Source organism: Prionailurus bengalensis, chromosome B3 (genome assembly GCF_016509475.1).
Source record: "Prionailurus bengalensis isolate Pbe53 chromosome B3, Fcat_Pben_1.1_paternal_pri, whole genome shotgun sequence".
Taxonomy (NCBI): Eukaryota; Metazoa; Chordata; class Mammalia; order Carnivora; family Felidae; genus Prionailurus; species Prionailurus bengalensis.
Genome location: NC_057355.1, coordinates 81,005,343 through 81,023,985, shown reverse-complemented (window position 1 = coordinate 81,023,985; position 18,643 = coordinate 81,005,343).

Sequence of the window (18,643 nt, the reverse complement as noted above, 5' to 3'; positions counted from 1 at the left end):
GAATATTTATTCAGTGATGGCTGACAAGATATTAAAAACTTTAAGTTGGGAAGAAAAATGTTTACCTAGACACAGTGTACTCATTTTTACATAGTTAGTGGATGTTAGCTATGGTGTATTGATAGTGAGGGATGCGGAATTTACTGATATTTAGAAATTGGTGGACTTCAGGATAAAGCATTTGTCCTGAGACTGGGAGATGGGTAGCCTGGGTCCTGATCTTTACGTTAATCAGCTGTGGAATACTATGAGCCAGCCTAAGATCTGATTAGAATATTTGAAAGCTTAAAAATTAGAGAACACATGTGAACCATTGTTGAGGAATTACAGGCTTTATTTGTGGGTTGTTTTGGAAGTGGGCTGCATTCTCAAGAATGTTCATTGTGATATTGCCTATGACAGTAAACAATAGAAAAGAACACACATTACCCACAGTCTTTTTTAAAAAGATAATTCATTTTTACATTTATTAATTTTTCCAGGTTTATTGAGATGTAATTGACATATAACATTCTGTAAATTTAAGGTATACAATGTGTTGATTCAATACACTTACATATTGCAAAATGATTACCACCATAGCATTAGCTAATAACACCTCCATCAAAAACACATTCTCAAGAATGTTCATTGTAATTAATATTGCCTATGACAGCAAACAATTGACAACAACTTAAATGTTCATCAGTATGAGAATTGGCAAATGCATCATGATATAGTCATATAATGGAACATTGTGGAACAGTAAAATGACTAAACTAAATCTTGATTTGTCAGTGTAAATAGATCTCAAAATCTAATAATGAGTTGAAAAGAGCAATTTGTAGATGAATAAATATGGCATAAACATTCATGTAAAATTTAAAAACACAACAAGTGGCACATATGGCCATTTATACAAGTAATTAAAGTATTAAAACATTGATGGTAAGGATACGTATCTAAGTGGATACTTCTAGGGCAGGAATATGGGAATGGGACCAGGGCGAGGTACAAAAGACTTCAACAACATCTAAAACATTTTACTTCCTTAAGATTTTGGAAGCCAACATACAATTTAAAAATCGGGGTGTTTGTTGTTATTCTCTAGAGTTTGCTATGTATCTGAAACATTTTATGTGAGCTGTATCTATATCAGGTGATGGCTTGCCACATTAATCCAGTAGTATTTCTTGAGGATCAACTATGTGTATGTCATAGGGGTAGGTGTAGAGGATTATAGAAAGCTCTTAAAGACATGGGTCTTGCTCCCCAGAAGCTTGATTTTTTATCTGAAGCCATAATACGTACTTAGATGAAGCAGTTAAGACATGGAAGTTGGCATGTAATTATGTATCAAAATGAAGAGTAATTAGAGCAGCCTGGAAATTAGAGTCCCTGGAGCAGCTGGAGGAGGGGTAAATTGAAGAGTGTAGTATCTGGGCAGACAGAAGGGAAGTTCAGTACCTTCCAGCCCGGAGAAGCATCATATGCCTAGGTTTAAAAGGCACTAGTAGTAAAACTATCTTGTAGAAATGAAGAGGTTTTTTTTTTTTTTTTTGGAGAGAAAATTAAATAGATAGTATTAAAGATACCCTGAGATAGTTGAATGCCAGGTCTAGGAATTTAAACACTATCCAACGATTAAGTGGGAGACCACCCCAATTCTGAGAATTGGGGTGATGTGGTTGATTTGATTTCAGTGAATATTCATCTGATTGTGGAGTGCAGGGTAGAGTGGAATGAGGCAAGCAGACTAGAAATAGGGAACTCAGCTAGGTGGTTATTTCAACAGTCTGTTGGCAGACGGAGGCCTTGGGTATGTTGATGGAAATGGGGATGGAGAAAAGAAAGAGCTAATATTTCTGAGAAAGGCAGGGTATTACTGCCTTTTTTACAAAGGCACAGAGTGGCTAAATGTCTTAGTTGGCCTGGGCTATGAAAACAAAATACTATAGACTGGGTGGCTTAAGCAACATAAAATTATTTCTCATAGGTCTGGGGACTGGAAAGTCCAAGATCAGGCGCCAACAAGGTAGGTTGAACTCTGAGGTTTTTCCCTTGGCTTGTAGGTGGCTGATAGACAACTGCCATCTCATTGTGTACTCACATGACCTCCTTTTTAAGTGCACTGAGAGAGAGACAGCAAGCGAGCCCTCCAGTGTCTCCTCTTATAAGGGCACCAGTCATATGACAGCTTTGCCCGGATGAGCTCGTCTAACCATAATTACCTCCCAGAGGCCCCGTCCCCAAATGCCATCACATTAGGGGTCAGGGCTTCAACATCAGGATTGTGGGGGACACAAACTTTCAGTCATAACAGTAAGGATTTATCAAACATTCCCATAGCTATTAAGTACCAAAGCCTGCAACCATACGTAGGTCTTTTTATTCCAAGGTTTGTGTCGATATTTTGAAAAATGGGTTGCAATGACTTGAGGGGTGATTGAATTTAGAAGATGAAAGAGAAAGAAGGGATAAAAGAATAAGGAGGTTTTGGTTGCCAGTAAAGGGCTTGATGGAATCTGGAAATTTGTGAGGGTAAGCTAGTTTGATGGAGACAAAATGAGTTCGTTGTGAAGATGGAAAGTTGGAGCTCATGGTGGGCCATCCCAGTGCAGATGGCCTGCAGACTGATGGAATTCTGGTGGTTTAAGCTCTCAGATCTAAAGTGTTGAAAGTCATCAGCACAGAAGTGGTAATTAAAGCCTGAAGACAACAGTTCCCAGAAGGAATGAGTAGAAATAAAAAGAGAAGCAGACATTATGCTCCTAAAAACGTGTTAAGGGAGTGGATCTCATGTTAAGTGTTCTTACTACCATTCAGTGAATGAGAGAGAGAGAGAGAGAGAGAGAGAGAGAGAGAGAGAGAGGGAGAGAGATGGAGGTGGAGAGAGACAGGAATGTTTGTAGGAATGCCCACACTTACAACTATTCCCTTGGTGAAACAGATATGCAAACAGGAAAAGCAATAGAAGAGCAACCAGAGAAAAACTGCTCCTTGGTTGATTTGTGTGTTTGTGTCACTGAAGTCTGTTCATTGAAGGGGTTTTAGGAAGAAATGGATGGTTGAATATGTCAGATACAACAGTGTTGGTTAAAGCAGATGACATGGGGGCGCCTGGGTGGCTCAGTCGGCTAAGCGTCCGACTTCAGCTCGGGTCACGATCTCACAGTTTGTGGGTTCGAGCCCCATGTCGGGCTCTGTGCTGACGGCTCAGAGCCTGGAGCCTGTTTCAGATTCTGTGTCTCCCTCTCTCTCTGACCCTCCCCCGTTCATGCTCTATCTCTCTCTGTCTCAAAAATAAATTAACGTTAAAAAAAAAATTTTAAAGCGGATAACATGACAGCTGGCACCGGATGGTCGGAATCTTCTGTGATTCAGTGAAAAGGCCATATGACGAGGAAGAGATCTTGTAGTTAGTGTGCTTCCCACACTTTTCGACTTCACAGACCACTAATATTTCAAAAAGTATTTAAAGGAACTAAATAAGACCATCTAAAACACCATAATCTCTTATCTACCTCATTTTCGTAAAAGAGGAAAAACTCTTTTGACATAAATCAAGAAGGCCGTAATTATAGGGTGAAAGACGGTTTGTGCTAAGGGTAGCATTTGTGATGTGGGCTGGTGCAAAGTTAATCCCTGACTGGAGGAGAACTTGCATTTGGGAACCACTGGAACAATATGATACAATATAAACAATGTGTTATCTCTCACTCACATCCCCAGTAAGTCTGGCATGTTATTGTTTCTAAAACCAACTTTTTAAGAAACCAATTTTTGTTTATATCTTTCTCCAGAACACCAAAGAGGAGGGTTGGGGAGGCTTAGTAGATCCCTATACACATAATAGAGGCAGATAAAATTAACCAAGTAGTGGGGATATTCAGGGGATATTCTTCCTGATGAGAGCAGCACTCCAAGTTGAGGAGATTGTACAGGTAGTAATAGTTTGTCCCATAAAATTTTAGTTGAATTTTCATACATGGCCAGGAGAAAACTGTGGCTTATTTATCCCTTGACATTTCAAGGTATATTTAATTTCTAAGAGAAATCCAGGAGTCTGATAATTCTCCAGATCTAATTATTCTTGTTGCAATGTAAAGATCACCCTAATTCTGTGAAGTAGCTCCTGAAATACTGTAATTTTCTACCTTCTGTCAGCCTGCTGCAACTAAAACAGTATATCGGAAGCTTGACTTTGTCGCCAAAATCATACGAACTGGACAAATTCAGAATGGGCAGCCCTTAAGGACTGGGGCTAGGTTGGAGCCAGACCAGATTCAGAAATAAAATTAAAAGGCACTAACAGTGCTACGATCTACCACAACACAGGCTCACATGGGATGTTTATGTGTGGAACCTGAAGTTTTATTATACAAAACAGTTCTCTGCTGGTTTGAGAAAGAAAGAATGAGAGACTAATTATGCAGGCACAAATAACAACAACAAAAATGTATTATGCATTAAAATCTGTTTTGGTTTTCAAAAATAAATAGCTCTTAGGCAGACACTGAAATGAACAGATTTCAATGACAACAGAGATAAAAATTGCCTACCCGCTCACCACAAAACATTATCCTTTATCTGTAGTATATGTTTCTATTGGTTCTGCTACTATATTTGATAGTCGTTTTTTTCACCAACTGTTCTCTTAAGTTTGAAAATACTGTCTTTGGCCAAATTTCTTCTTCATTAATGCGACCTCCAAAAAGTGGATATTTCTAAGTTCTGGGAAAAAAGCTTCTACAGGTCAAAATAACACTGTGATGATGCTAATGAAACCACCAACATGAAAAACATTTCCTCAGAAGGTACTCTTTTTCATCACACAGTCTCTAAGGAAAAAGCCAACAACAGTACTTACAAAACATATTTACAAACGCACTACTTAGTTATTCTTCTTTTACTGTGCAATATAAAATATATACGGGGCACCTGGGTGGCATAGTCATTTAAGCATCTGACTCTTGATTTCGGCTCAGGTCATGATCTCACTGTTTGTGGGATTGAGCCCCGAGTCAGGCTCTATGCTGACAGAGTGAAGCCTGCTTGAGATTCTGTGTCTCCCTCTCTCTCTGCCGCTCCTTTGTTTGTACATGTTTTCTCTCTCAAAATAAATAACTCTTTTTAAATAAATAAACTTTAAGAAAGTAAAATAAAATAAAATACATGCAGAAAAGTACACACAACAGGTATATACAGCTTCATGAAAAACCATAAGGCAGCCCCTCGGGTACCACCCTTCAGATAAAGAAATTGAACATTGCTGGCACTTCCCCCATCATCTATCTAGAGATAACAGATATCTTAATTTTACAAACAATAGTTCCTTGCTTTTTAAAAAGTTATCCTCTCTATGTATGCATCCTTTACCAATATACATGTAGTTTAGTTTTGTCTCTTTTTGAGTTTATGTCTCTGGCCACTTTTACAAGGATTTGCTATTTGTCTTTGGTTCACACAAGTTTTATTAAGACGTGTTCTGGAGGCTAGGTCATCATTTCTGATCTAATACACACAGTGGTCACATGTCACTACATATTACATTGCTCACACACTGACCCAAATTATGAAAATGAAAAGGCGAAAAAGGGAGTTTGGTACCTCAGTAAAAGACTGCATAGAAATTCATGACTTGATTTGAAAAAAATAGGTGCAGTCTTGTATTGTTGCAGAAATCTTGAATCACAGATCACAAGCTTCTCTTCATGGTCGCCAGTAAATAAAGAAAATCTTTCTTCTCTTTGTGTAGACAGGGGTCAGGAAACCGTTTCTGTAAATAGCTGGATAGCAAATAGTTTTAGCTTTGTGAATTATAGAGTTTCTGTTTCAGAAACTGCAACTGTAGTGTGAAAGCAGCCATAGACCATACATAAACAAATGGGTGTGGTTGCATTCTAATAGAACTTTATTTACAAAGACAGGCGTTGGGCAGAATTTGGCCCATAGGCTCTATTTTGCAGATCTCTGCTGTAGAAGAAAGCAGAGATTCTTGGGAAGATCTGTTTCTATAGTAACTTTGAAAATGAACAAGAGAGGATGCTTTTTTATTTTTCCTACACAGATGTTTTACAACTGGACTTGGCTTGTTGCTACCCTGGGTGGATCAACTGATGGATTTTGCAGAGGTTATGTGTCTCTTTCCTTTTTAAATTTTATTTTATTTTTTTTTATTCCTAGGACAGTATCTTTGAGGCATTTAAAACTAGATGAGAGAGAACTTCAGAGTCATCTTTAGAACAACTTAGTCTCATTTTTGACTGCTTCTGTTTTTTTTTCTTTTTTAAAGTCTTAGACCACAGAAATATTTATTTAATTATTCCATTAATTTCATCAGTTATTTTTGATCAGTTTAAACTTTTTCAAGTGTATCTCCTTTCTATTACTCTCAAAAAGCCTGTACAATGATACTAGTTATTGATAGACATGGTAGGACAGCCAACCAGGGAAAAACTGTTCTATCTCATTTCTATGTCTAGATTACTACAGCTGTTGTCTTTAAAAATACTCTTTAAGCAGCTTAACTGAATCAAAATTTAGAGTAAAATAGAAGCATAAAGTGAATAACCTTCTGGGTTGAGAGGCTAGGCTGGGGCATGTGTTTGAGGAAATGCTGAACTGCATCTGTAATTGTTCCTAGGACTCTTCCTAGCTACATAACACAGTAGATTCCACTAAGGCTCAAGCCAGTAGAGATACATTTCTATCACTTGTGGCTTAAAGAGTCCTACCTAATACAGAGGACTTCATATTGGCATTGAGATTCCAAAGATGATGTCTGTATACTAGGTAGAAAAGGGAGAGAGCAGGCAGAGGAAAGAGCAGGTTTTAAGTACAGAGCATGGAAGCAGATGGGAAAATTGTGTGTTCTGGGAATAGCAGGGACTTTGTTATTGCTGGAGACTAATGTAGGAAGGGATAGAGGTAGGGGATAAGGCTGGATAGGCAGATCAAATCATGGAGGGTTTTATATGCCCTTCTAAGTGTTTAAGGTTAGGGGTGCATGGGTGGCTCAGTCGGTTGAGCGCCCAACTTCTGCTCAGGTCGTGATCTTGCAGCTTGTGGGTTCAAGCCCCGTGTTGGGCTCTGTGCTGACAGCTCAAGCCTGGAGTCTGCTTTGGATTCTGTGTCTGCCTCTCTCTGTGCCCCTCCCCTGCTCATGCTCTCTCTCTCTCTCAAAAATAAATAAGCCATTAAAAAATTAAAAATAATTAAATTAAAAAATAATGAAATAAGTGTTTAAGTTTAATCCTGTAGGTGATGAGGAGCCCTTAAAGAATTTCCAGCAAGGAAGCAATAGGAGCAGATTCATGGGCCAGAACACTTGTTCTAATGGTGACATAAAGGGACCAAAATGGAGGCAAGAATGCTGGGTAACTGAGTTGCAGTTGTTTGGGTAAGAGATGATAAGGCCTGATCCGGGACATGGACAGTGGGAATGGAGAGAAGAGGAAATATATGAAAGATGTCAAGGAGGAAGAATTAGGAGTGATAAAGATGTGGAGAATAAGAGAACAGGGAAAAATCTGGATAACCCCGTGGTTTCTGGCTTGGGCAGCTGTATGGATGAAGGTGCTAATCATAAAGATAGAAAGTAAGGTATATGTGTGTGAAGGGATGGATGTGGGAGGGAGGCCAATGGGCAGAAAGGTGATGCATTTAATCTTAGATATGGTGAGACAGAGTGCATGGCATTTTCACTTCAGTTGGATTATGTGGGAGGCAGTAGGATGATCAGATATAAATCATGGTTGTTGAAGGGAGTTCTCAAAGTTTGTATGGTTAGAAAAGAAGAGGTAGTGACCCCTAGGGACATACCCATATCAATTGTAGTCAGAAGGAACAGCCAGAGAAAGAAGAGAAATAACCAAGGGGAGGTAATACCCAAAATCAAGGGATGAAATAATTGAAAGAAGGATGCAGAAGTTAAGGATGTCTGATATTCTAAAGAGGGTAGGCTTTATAAGAGCTGAAAAGAGTACATTGAATTTGGCCACTAATAGATGGCTGGTGATCAGTGCAAAAAAATAGTTTCAGGAGGCTACATGAAGCAAAGGCCCAGATTGCATAGCTCGGAAGAGGACTGGAAGATGAGGACTTGAAGGTGGTCATTTTAGACCACTCTTTTCTGTGTTTCACTGTGGAGGACAAGAGAAAAAAGAGCCTGGAAGGTAGGAGCACACATGCTCATGTGCTATGGAGAAGGAGTCATTGAAGATGGAAAGGATGAAGGTAAAGGAAAGAGAAGGAATATTTATGAAGCAAGGACTGAAATGGGGGAGTGGAGGATGGGATCCAGAGAACAGGTAAATGGATGAGTAGTGGATGAGGTAATTGCCTTGGTATCTATTTCTTTTTTTAAAAAAAATGTATTGTGGTAAAATACGCATACCATAAAATGTACCATCATAATCATTTTTTTAAGATTTTATTTTTTAATTTAAAAATATTTATTTATTTATTTTTTATTTTTGAGACAGAGATAGAGCATGAACAGGGGAGGGGCAGAGAGAGAGAGGGAGACACAGAATCTGAAACAGGCTCCAGGCTCTGAGCTGTCAGCACAGAGCCCAACGTGGGGCTCGAACCCACAACCTGGGAGATCATGACCTGAGCCGAAGCCAGATGCTTAACCAACTGAGCCACCCAGGCACCCCTAAAGATTTTATTTTTTTAGGTGATCTCTACACCCAGTGTGGGGCTTGAACTCACAACCCTGAGATTAGACTCAACGTGCCACACTGAATCAGCCAGGTGCCCCCCATCATAATCATGTTTAAGAGTACAGTTTAGGGGCGCCGGGGTGGCGCAGTCGGTTAAGCGTCCGACTTCAGCCAGGTCACCATCTCGCGGTCCGTGAGTTCGAGCCCTGCGTTGGGCTCTGGGCTGATGGCTCAGAGCCTGGAGCCTGTTTCCGATTCTGTGTCTCCCTCTCTCTCTGCCCCTCTCCCGTTCATGCTCTGGCTCTCTCTGTCCCAAAAATAAATAAACGTTGAAAAAAAAATTAAAAAAAAAAAAAGAGTACAGTTTAGTGGCATTAAATACATTCATAATGTCGTACAGCATCACCACCAGCCATCTTCCTCTTTTCATCTTGTGAAACAAAACTCTATTAAATAATAACTCCACTTTCTTCGCTCTTCCCAGTTTCTGGCAACCACCATTCTACTTTCTATGATTCTGACTACTCTAAGTATCTGATATAAGTGGAATCCTTATAGAACTTGTCTTTTTGCAGTTGGCTTAGTTCATTTAGTGGAACATCCTCAAGGTCCATCCATGTTGTAGCATATGTCAGAATTTTGTTCCTTTTTAAGGCTGAATAATATTTCACTGAGTGGATACTTGAGTGGATACTTGAGTGGATACTTCCACATTTTAGCTACTGCAGATAATGCTGCTATGGACATAGGTGTCCAAAAACTCTTTGAGACCTGGTTGTCAATTCTTTTGGGTATAACCAGAAATAGAATTGCTGGTTCATATGGTAATTTTATTTTTAATATTTTGAGGAACTGTCATATTGTTTTCCACAGTGGCTGTATCATTTTACATTCCCACCAACAATGCAAAAGAGTTCGGATTTCTCCACATCCTTGCCAACGTTTGTTATTTTGTTGTTGTGCTAGTGGCCATTCTAATGGGTGTTAGGAGGTATCTCAATGTAGTTTTGATTTACATTTCCTTAATGATTAGTGATAGTAAGAATTTTTTCATGTGTTTATTGGCCATTTAAATATATTCTTTGGAGAAATGTTTATTCAAGTCTTTTGCCCATTTTTGAATTAGGTTTTGTTGTGGTTGAATTTTAGTTTTACTATTCTCAATATTAATCCTTTATCATTGCAAATCCATTATGATTTGCAAATATTTTTTCTCATTCTGTGGGTTGCCTTTTTATTCTGTTGTTTGTGTCTTTTAGTGCACAACACTTGAAAATTTTCATGAAATTCAATATGTCAGTTTTTTCTTTTGTTGTCTATGCTTTTTGTGTTGCATCTAAGAAATCATCACCAAATCCAATGTCATTAAGTTTTGTCTTATGCTTTCATCTAAGCATTTTTAAATTTTACATCTTGCATATAGGTCTTTGATCCATTTTGAGTTAATTTTTGTATATGGTGTTAGGTAAAAAATGTAACTTCATTCTTTTGCATGTGGATACCCAGTTTTCCCAGCACCATTTATTGAAAAGAATGCCCTTTCCCCATGGAATGGATCTGTTACTCTTGTCAAAAACAAACTTAACACCCCCAAAACAAAGAATCCAGTGAAGAAATGGGCAGAAGACATGAATAGACACTTTTCTAAAGAAGACATCCAGATGGCCAACAGACACATGAAAAGATGCTCAACATCACTCCTCATCAGGGAAATACAAATCAAAACCACACTGAGATACCACCTCACACCGGTCAGAGTGGCTAAAATGAACATATCAGGAGACTATAGATGCTGGTGAGGATGTGGAGAAATGGGAACCCTCTTGCTCTGTTGGTGGGAATGCAAAGTGGTGCAGCTGCTCTGGAAAATGGTGTGGAGGTTCCTCAAAAAATTCAAAATAGATCTACCCTATGACCCAGAAATAGCACTGCTAGGAATTTACCCAAGGGTATAGGAATGCTGATGCATGGGGCACTTGTGCCCCAATGTTTATAGCAGCACTTACAACAATAGCCAAATTATGGAAAGAGCCTAAATGTCCATCAACTGACAAATGGATAAAGAAGATGTGGTTTATATATACAATGGAATACTACTTGGCAATGAGAAACAACGAAATCTGGCCATTTGCAGCAACATGGATGGAACTGAAAGGTATTATGCTAAATGAAATAAGTCAGGTAAAGAAAGACAGATATCACGTTTTCACTCATATCTGAAACTTGAGAAACTTAACAGAAGACCATGGGGGAGGGGAAGGGGGGAAAAAAGTTACAGAGAGGGAGGGAGGCAAACCATAAGAGACTCTTAAATACTGAGAACAAATTGAGGGTTGATGGGGGGGAAGGGGAAAGTGGGTGATGGGCATTGAGGAGGGGACCTGTTGGGATGAGCACTGGGTGTTGTATGGAAACCAATTTGACAATAAATTATATTTAATATAAAAAAATCATTGACCATATACATGAGGGTTTATTTCTGGACTCCCTATTCTATTTTATTGGTCTATATGTCTGTCTGTATGCTAGTACCACACTGTTTTGATTACTATAGCTTTTCTAAGTTTTGAAATCAGGAGGTGTGAATCCTCCAGCTTTGTTTTTCTTTTTCAAGATTATTATGGTTATTCAGGGTCCCTGGAGATTCCATATGAGTTTTAGGATGGGTTTCTATTATTATATGATATTATCTATATATTATATTATTAATTTTGACAGGGACTTCATTGACTATGTAGATTGTGTTGGATAGTATTGATGTCTTAACAATATTAAGTCTTCCAATCTATGAACATGGAAAATCTATTATGTCTTCTCAAATTTCTTTTAGCAATAATTTATAGTTTTCAGTGTATAAGCATTTAACCTCTTTGGTTATTCTATTCTTTTCAATGTTATTATAAATGGAATTATTTTTTTAACTTTCTTTTCAGATTGTTGATGTTAGTGTATAGAAATCTAACTGGGTTTTGTGTGTTGACTTTGTATCCTACTTGGCTGAATTTATTTATTAGCTGTGTGTGTGTGTGTGTGTGTGTGTGTGTGTGTATGTGTGATCTTCAGGGTTTTCTGTATATAAGATCATATTATCCTGTAAATAGAGATAATTTTACTTCATTCTTTCCAATCTAGATGTCTTCTACCTATTTTTCTTGCCTAGTTGGCCTGGCTAGAACTTCCAGTACTATGTTAAATAGAAGTGGTGAAAGTAGGCATCTTTATCTTGTTCCTGATCTTAGAGGAAAATCTTTTAGTCTTTTACCAATGAGAATAATGTTTGTTGTGGATTTTTCGCATATGGCTTTTATTATATTGAGGTAGTTTCCTTCTATTCCTTGTTTGTTGAGTGTTTTTATCATGAAAGGATGTTGAATTTTGTCAAAACTTTTAAAAAATTTTTAAGCATTTATTTTTAAAATTTGAGTGTAGTTGACGCACAATATTATGTTGGTTTTAGGTGTACAACTTAGTGACTTGGTAAGTTTATACATTATGCTATGTTCACCACAGTATAGCTACCATCTGTTCCATTACATTGCTACTACAATATCATTGACTGTGTTCTTTATGCTGCGACTTTTATTCCCATGACTTATTCATTCTATAACTGGAAGCCTGTATCTCCCTCTCCCCTTTATCCATTTTGTCTAACCCCCCACATTCCTCCCCTCTGGGAACCATCAGTTTGTTCTCTGTATTTATAGGTCTGATTCTGCTTTTTGTTTATTCATTTTTTTAATTCCAGTTATGAGTGGAATCATGGTATTCATCTTTCTTAGTCTGACTTATATCGCTTAACATAATACCCTTTAGGTCCAATGATGTTATCTCAAATGGCACAATTTCACCCTTTTTTATGACTGTATAATATTCCATTATCTATAATATATATACTATCTATAATAATACATAATATCTTACATTTTTCTTATCCATTTGCCTATTGATGGGCACTTGGGTTGTTTTCAAATCCTGGCTATTGTAAATAAGATGCAATAAACATAGGAGTACCTATGTCTTTTCAAAGTAGTGTTTTCATTTTCTTTGGGTAAATATGGTATTTTATTTTTAATTTTTGAGGAACTTCCATACTGTTTTCTACAGTGGCTGTACAAATTTACATTCCCATCAGTAGTGCTTGAGAGTTCCTCAAAAACTTTTTCTGCATCGATTGAGATGATTATGTGAGTTTTCTTCATTCTATTAATGTGGTGTTTTACATTGATCAATTTTTTAATGTTTATTTATTTATTATTATTTTTTTTATTTTAGAGAGAGAAAGAGTGAGCAGGGGAGAGGGGGAGACAAAGAGAATCTCAAGCAGAATCTCAAGCTGAGCATGGAGCCTGACATGGGGCTCAATCCCATGACCCTGGGATCATGTCTGAAGTTGAAATCTAGAGTCAGATGCTCAACTGACTGGGCCACCCCGGCACACCTATTTATTCATTTTTGAGAGAGAGAAAGAGAGTGGGTGTGCACGGGTGCACGGGTGCACGCAGGTAGGGGAGGGGCAGAGAGAGAATTTCAAGTAGGCTCTGCACTGTCAGCACAGAGCCCGATACAGGGCTCAAACTCAAGAACTGTGAGATCATGACCTGAACTGAAATCAAGAGTCAAGATGCTCAACCAATGAGCCCAGGCATCCCATACATTGATCAATTTTTATGTGTTGAACCATTCTTATATCCCTTGAATAAATCCTACTTGGTCTATCATTAGGTGCATAAATGTTTATAATTGTTATATCTTCTTGCTATATTGAACCTTTTATTAATATATAATGTTCTCCTTTGTCTCATTAACTTTTTATATTTAAAGTCTGTTTTGTCTGGTATTGATATAGCTCCCTCTCCTCTCTCTTGGTCACTTATTTGCATGAAATACCTTTTTTTCATTTTTTCACTTTTAATTTATTTGTGTCTATGGACTTCAAGTGAGTCTCTTGTAGATAGCATATAGTTAGATCATGTGTTCTTTATCTAGTCTGACAATATCTGTCTTTGGAGAGTTTAACCCACTTAGATTTAAAGTAATTCTTCGGGCATCTGGGTGGCTCAGTTGGTTGAGCATCTGACTTTGGTTCAGGCCATGATCTTGCGATTCGTGAGTTGGAGCCTCACACTGGGCTCGCTGCTGTCAGATTGTCAATGCAGAGCCCACTTCAGATCCTCTGTCCCCCTCTCTCTGCCCCTCCCTGCTTGCACTCTCCCCAAAATAAATAAATATTTAAAAAAACTTTAAGTACTTTTTGGGGTGCCTGGGCCTCTCAGTTGGTTATGTGTCTGACTCTTGATTTTGGTCCAGATCATGATCTCAGGGTCATGAGATAGAGCCCTGCATCATCTCCACTCTGGGCATGAAGCCTGCTTGAGATTCTCGCTGTCTCTCCCTCTACCCCTCCCTGGCGCTCTCTCTCTCTCTCTCTCTCTCTCTCTCTCTCTGTCTCTCTCTCAAAAATAAAATAAAATAAAAATAAAAATAAAATAAAATAAAGTAAAATAAAGTAAAATAATTCCTGATAAGAAGGGACTAACTTTTGTCATTTTGATATTTGTTTTGTATATGCTTAGAGTTTTTTTATCCCTCATTTCCTGCATTATTGTCTCCTTTTGTGTTGCTTTTTTTTTTTTAATGAAGTGTCTAAATTTCTCATTTAGTTGTGTGTATTTTCCATGGCTATTTTCTTTGTGTTATTATGGGGCTTACATTGAGCATCCTAAAGTTATAACACTCTAACTTGAATTTATACCAGCTTCACTTGAATACTATACAAAAACTCTGCTCCTGTAAGTTCTATTCCTATCCCTTTCAGTTGTCAATGTCACAAAGTTACATTTTTCCACATTGTGTTCCCCAAAACAAAACCTAAAAATTCTTGTAAGACCATTAAAATATGTAGAACACAGGGGTGCCGGGGTGGCCCAGTTGGTTAAGCATCCATCTTCTGTTCAGGTCATGATCTCGTGGTTTGTGAGTTCGAGCCCGCGTGGGGCTCTGTGCTGACAGCTCGGAGCCCAGAGCCTGCTTTGGATTCTGTCTCCCTCTTTCTCTGCCCCTCCCCCACTCCTGCTCTCTGTCAAAAAGTAAACATTAAAAAATACTTATAAAAAATATGTAGAACACAAAATGTGGAGCTACAAACCAAAGTTACAATAATACTGTCTTTTAGACAACATTTTTAAAATGTATTATTCTCTTAAATCATGTAGAAAAGAGAAAGTGGAGTCACAAAAGTTGTTACAATAATACTAGATTTCATCATTGCCCATGTATCTATCTTTATCGAGATCTTCATTTCTTCATACAACTTGGAGTTTCTGGCTAGCGTCCTTTCGTTTCACCCTCCCGGACTCCCTCAAGAAGGTCTTTCAGGGCAAGTCCGGTGGTAATAAATGCCTTCGGTTTTTGTTTTTCTGCTAATGTCTTAATTTCTCCTTCACTATAGAAGGACAGTTTTGTCAGACAGAAGATTCTTTGGTTGAGTTCGTTTTTCTTTTAGTACTTGGAATATATCGGCCCGCTGTCTTTTGGCTTCCAAGGTTTTTAATGAGAAATCTACTTACAGTCTTACTGAGAATCCCTTGAATGTGAGGAGTGCTTCTCTCTTGTTGCTTCCAAGATTCTGTCTTTGTCTTTGTCTTCCCGCAGTTTGATTATAATGTGTCTTGGTATGAATCTTTCCAAGTTCATTTTATGTGGAGTTCGCCGAACTTCTTGGAGGTTTATACTCATGTTTTTCATCAAGTTTGGGAGGTTTTCAGCCATTATTTCTTCAAATATTCTCTCAGCCACTTTCTGTCTCAACGTCTTCTGAGGTTTTTGTGAAGCTTTCCCTGAACATGTGTAGTCACTTTCTAATCATCCCCATATATACAGTTGATTTTGAATATCCTAGTTTGTAATGTCTGGTTCTCAAAAGGGATAAAAAAGAAAAATGATGGAAGTTGGGGGGAGGACACTAGCCTTTTAAATCCCCTGGGAATCACTCCAGCTGCAGGGAAGGAGGCCTTCCAGTAATGGGGGAGGTGCAAGAACAAGGGCTGCCCCCCCCCCTTTGTACCTCTGTGATCAGAATTGCAGCAATCAGAAGTGAGCGATTAATGCACAGATCCCTGATACTTGAAAAAAAAATTTCAGGTTTATTTTTGAGAGAGAGAGAGAAAGAGAGAGACAGAGCATGAGTAGGGAAGGGGCGGAGAAAGATGCAGACCCAGAATCCGAAGCAGGCTCCATGCTCTGAGCTGTGTGCACAGAGCCCAATGTGGGGCTCAAACTCACTGACTGTGAGATCATGACCCAAGCTGAAGTCGGCCACTTATCTGACTGAGCCATCCAGAAACACCGCCCCCCCCCCGCCCCCCAATATTTGGAACACAGGGTCCTTTTGCCTGATCTAACTCCCACAAGCTGTGTGCAAGCTGGTTCAGGAACATGTGCACAGTTGCCTGCCACGTGGCTGAGGGTGGGGGATGGTTGCTACTGTGATAAGAGCTGAACTACTCTGAAATTAACTACTATTTACCATTTAAGTCTTCCCCTGGAAGTAGCAGCCTTCTATAGACTCCAAAGTGCCAAAATGGTTACATCAGACAGATTCTGTTAGTGCAATTGTTGTCCAGGTGAGGAGAAAGATTCCTGGTGCTTCCTACTCTGCCATTTGTCCAGAAACCTTCTCCTTAACTGTTTGTCTCATTATTATGTAAATGGTTCTCTCTCTCCCTCTTTCTCTCTCTTTTTGAAAGGAGAGAGGGAGAGAGAGAGAGAGAGAGAGGAGAGTATGAATATCTTAAGCAGACTCCACCCTCAGCACAGAGCCTGAGGAAGGGCTCCATCCCAGGACTGTGAGATCATGACCTGAACCAAAGTCAAGAGTGACATGCACAACCAACTGAGTGACCCAGGTGCCTGTGTTTATACAGTTCTTAATATTATGCTATTTTGTGGGGATGCTAAGTAAGTAAGTAGAAGATACAGTACTGATGACTATTGTGAAGCACATTTTAGCTGGAGAGATAAATAGAAACAAATAGTGATTAGAGGTAAGCAATCAATAAGGCATAACAAAGTAGAAGAGTTTTGACAGGAATGGCCAGAATATGACACTCACCCTTGTTTGTCTCTTCCTGACCCATGACAAACAACAATAACTAATCACAATGGTTTTGTGTGTGTGTGTGTGTGCGCCCAGTCTTGGGCTCAGAATTCATCACAGGCTTTAGGCAGTCTCTAACAGTTTATAAAAATTGATGCTTGAGTTAATAGCTGTTTGTCATCCCTGGTTTACGGTAAAAATGTTAAATACCTTAAGAATTTGAAGAAAGGTACATTGTTGCTTGGAGTAAATTGTATTATTTCAAGGGAAAGGACAATATATTCTGTTTGGTAGTTCCCATGCCATTATAATCAGAGGTTCAGTTAGGGCTTGTTGAGTTAATTTCATAATTTTAAGAGATTTTATCATGAGGGAACACCAACTTAATATATGTTAACATATTGTTTATAGCACCTCCATAAGGGTTAAAGGAAAAGCATAGTTTTTCCTTTAAGAGTTTCTATTCCAGCGCCTGACAGCTTTTTCTACCCTTGCCTTTAAACTCATTTTCTCCTGTTTTCTTTGTCCTTATGGTAGATGGAAAACAGCTGGTCAGCATCCTCAGCTAATACTTATTAAATATCTTCTTAAAAATAATTCTTTAGCTTGAGGACGTGACGGTAAGTGAAATAAGCCAGTCCCCAAAGGATAAATACTGTATGACTCAATCACTTATGCGAGGTACCCAGAGTAGTCAAACTCATAGGATACAAAGTAGAATGTTGGTTGCCACCGCCAGGAGGGAGGGAGCCAGCCATGGGGAGTTAGTGTTTCATGGATACAGAGTTTCAGTTTTGCCAGATGAAAAGAGTTCTGTGGATGGGCGGTACAGATGGTCGCTCCACAATGTGAGTGTGCTTGATGCTTCTGAAGTATCCCCTTAACGATAGTTAGGATGGTGAAAAAATTCCTTACGTGCATCAAGAGGTATATCTTTACCCTAGGTGGACCCCGGAGAAACCATTTCCCAGCAACCTCAGTGTATTTACTTCCATTTGTTTCTCATCTTTCTTTGTGGCCCCTCTTTCCATTCTTGCAGGAACTTTGTTCTCTTCCCTGGACCATCTTCAAGCCTTCCACAAACCAGATGTAGTTTTGGAAGGAAGACAAAGCCAGTATAGTGGGGAGGCTATCTCAAAGATCCTCCAGTTCTGTGCCTTGTTAGGGTTGCTCTGTTTGCTTGACAACAGCATGGCGTCACCCGTGGTTTGTTCTAATTCATTGATTTAACTTTTGTTTTTTTCATCTATAAAGTGGGGGTGGATGAGCTCCGATGGAATTTATAGCTCACAGTTACCTTTGATAACCATTAATTTTTGCTGTGAACTTACAGATTATCATTGCTATCATTTGGGGGGTTTATGTAACAAAATATCATACTTTTGTTTTTCAAAATTAAGAATTCAATACAAGTTGAAAGCACCAAACTTGTGAACTTGTTTTTCCATTTTCCCCATCTCTTTTCTGTACTTAACATTTTTCTTTTGGAATGTTTTTTTAAAAAATACACCCCCTCCCCTCACTTTTTGATTAAGGATTGCGATTCCTCAGTAAGGCACCTGAATACAATCAGGCTTTATGTCTTTAATTAGTGTGCTTTCTTTTCTCCCCAGAAACACTGGGCTAGCTGAAAGTCTTTAATTTCCTAGTTTGTAACTTACAATTAAATATTATAGGCTGCAGGCTTTACTGGGAATGCCTCATCAGTAAAGTAGTTCAGCCTGGCTTAGTTTTAAATCTCTTTCCTTTGCCCTTATCTAGCAGAAGAGCCTTTGGGTGAAGACATGGAAACTTGGAAAGGAATTCTTTGTTACAGTAAGTGCATGACTATTTTTCAGTTTCCTTAGGGGAAAAATATCATAAAGCAGAGATATGGGTTTAAGTACTTGTCCACGAGTTG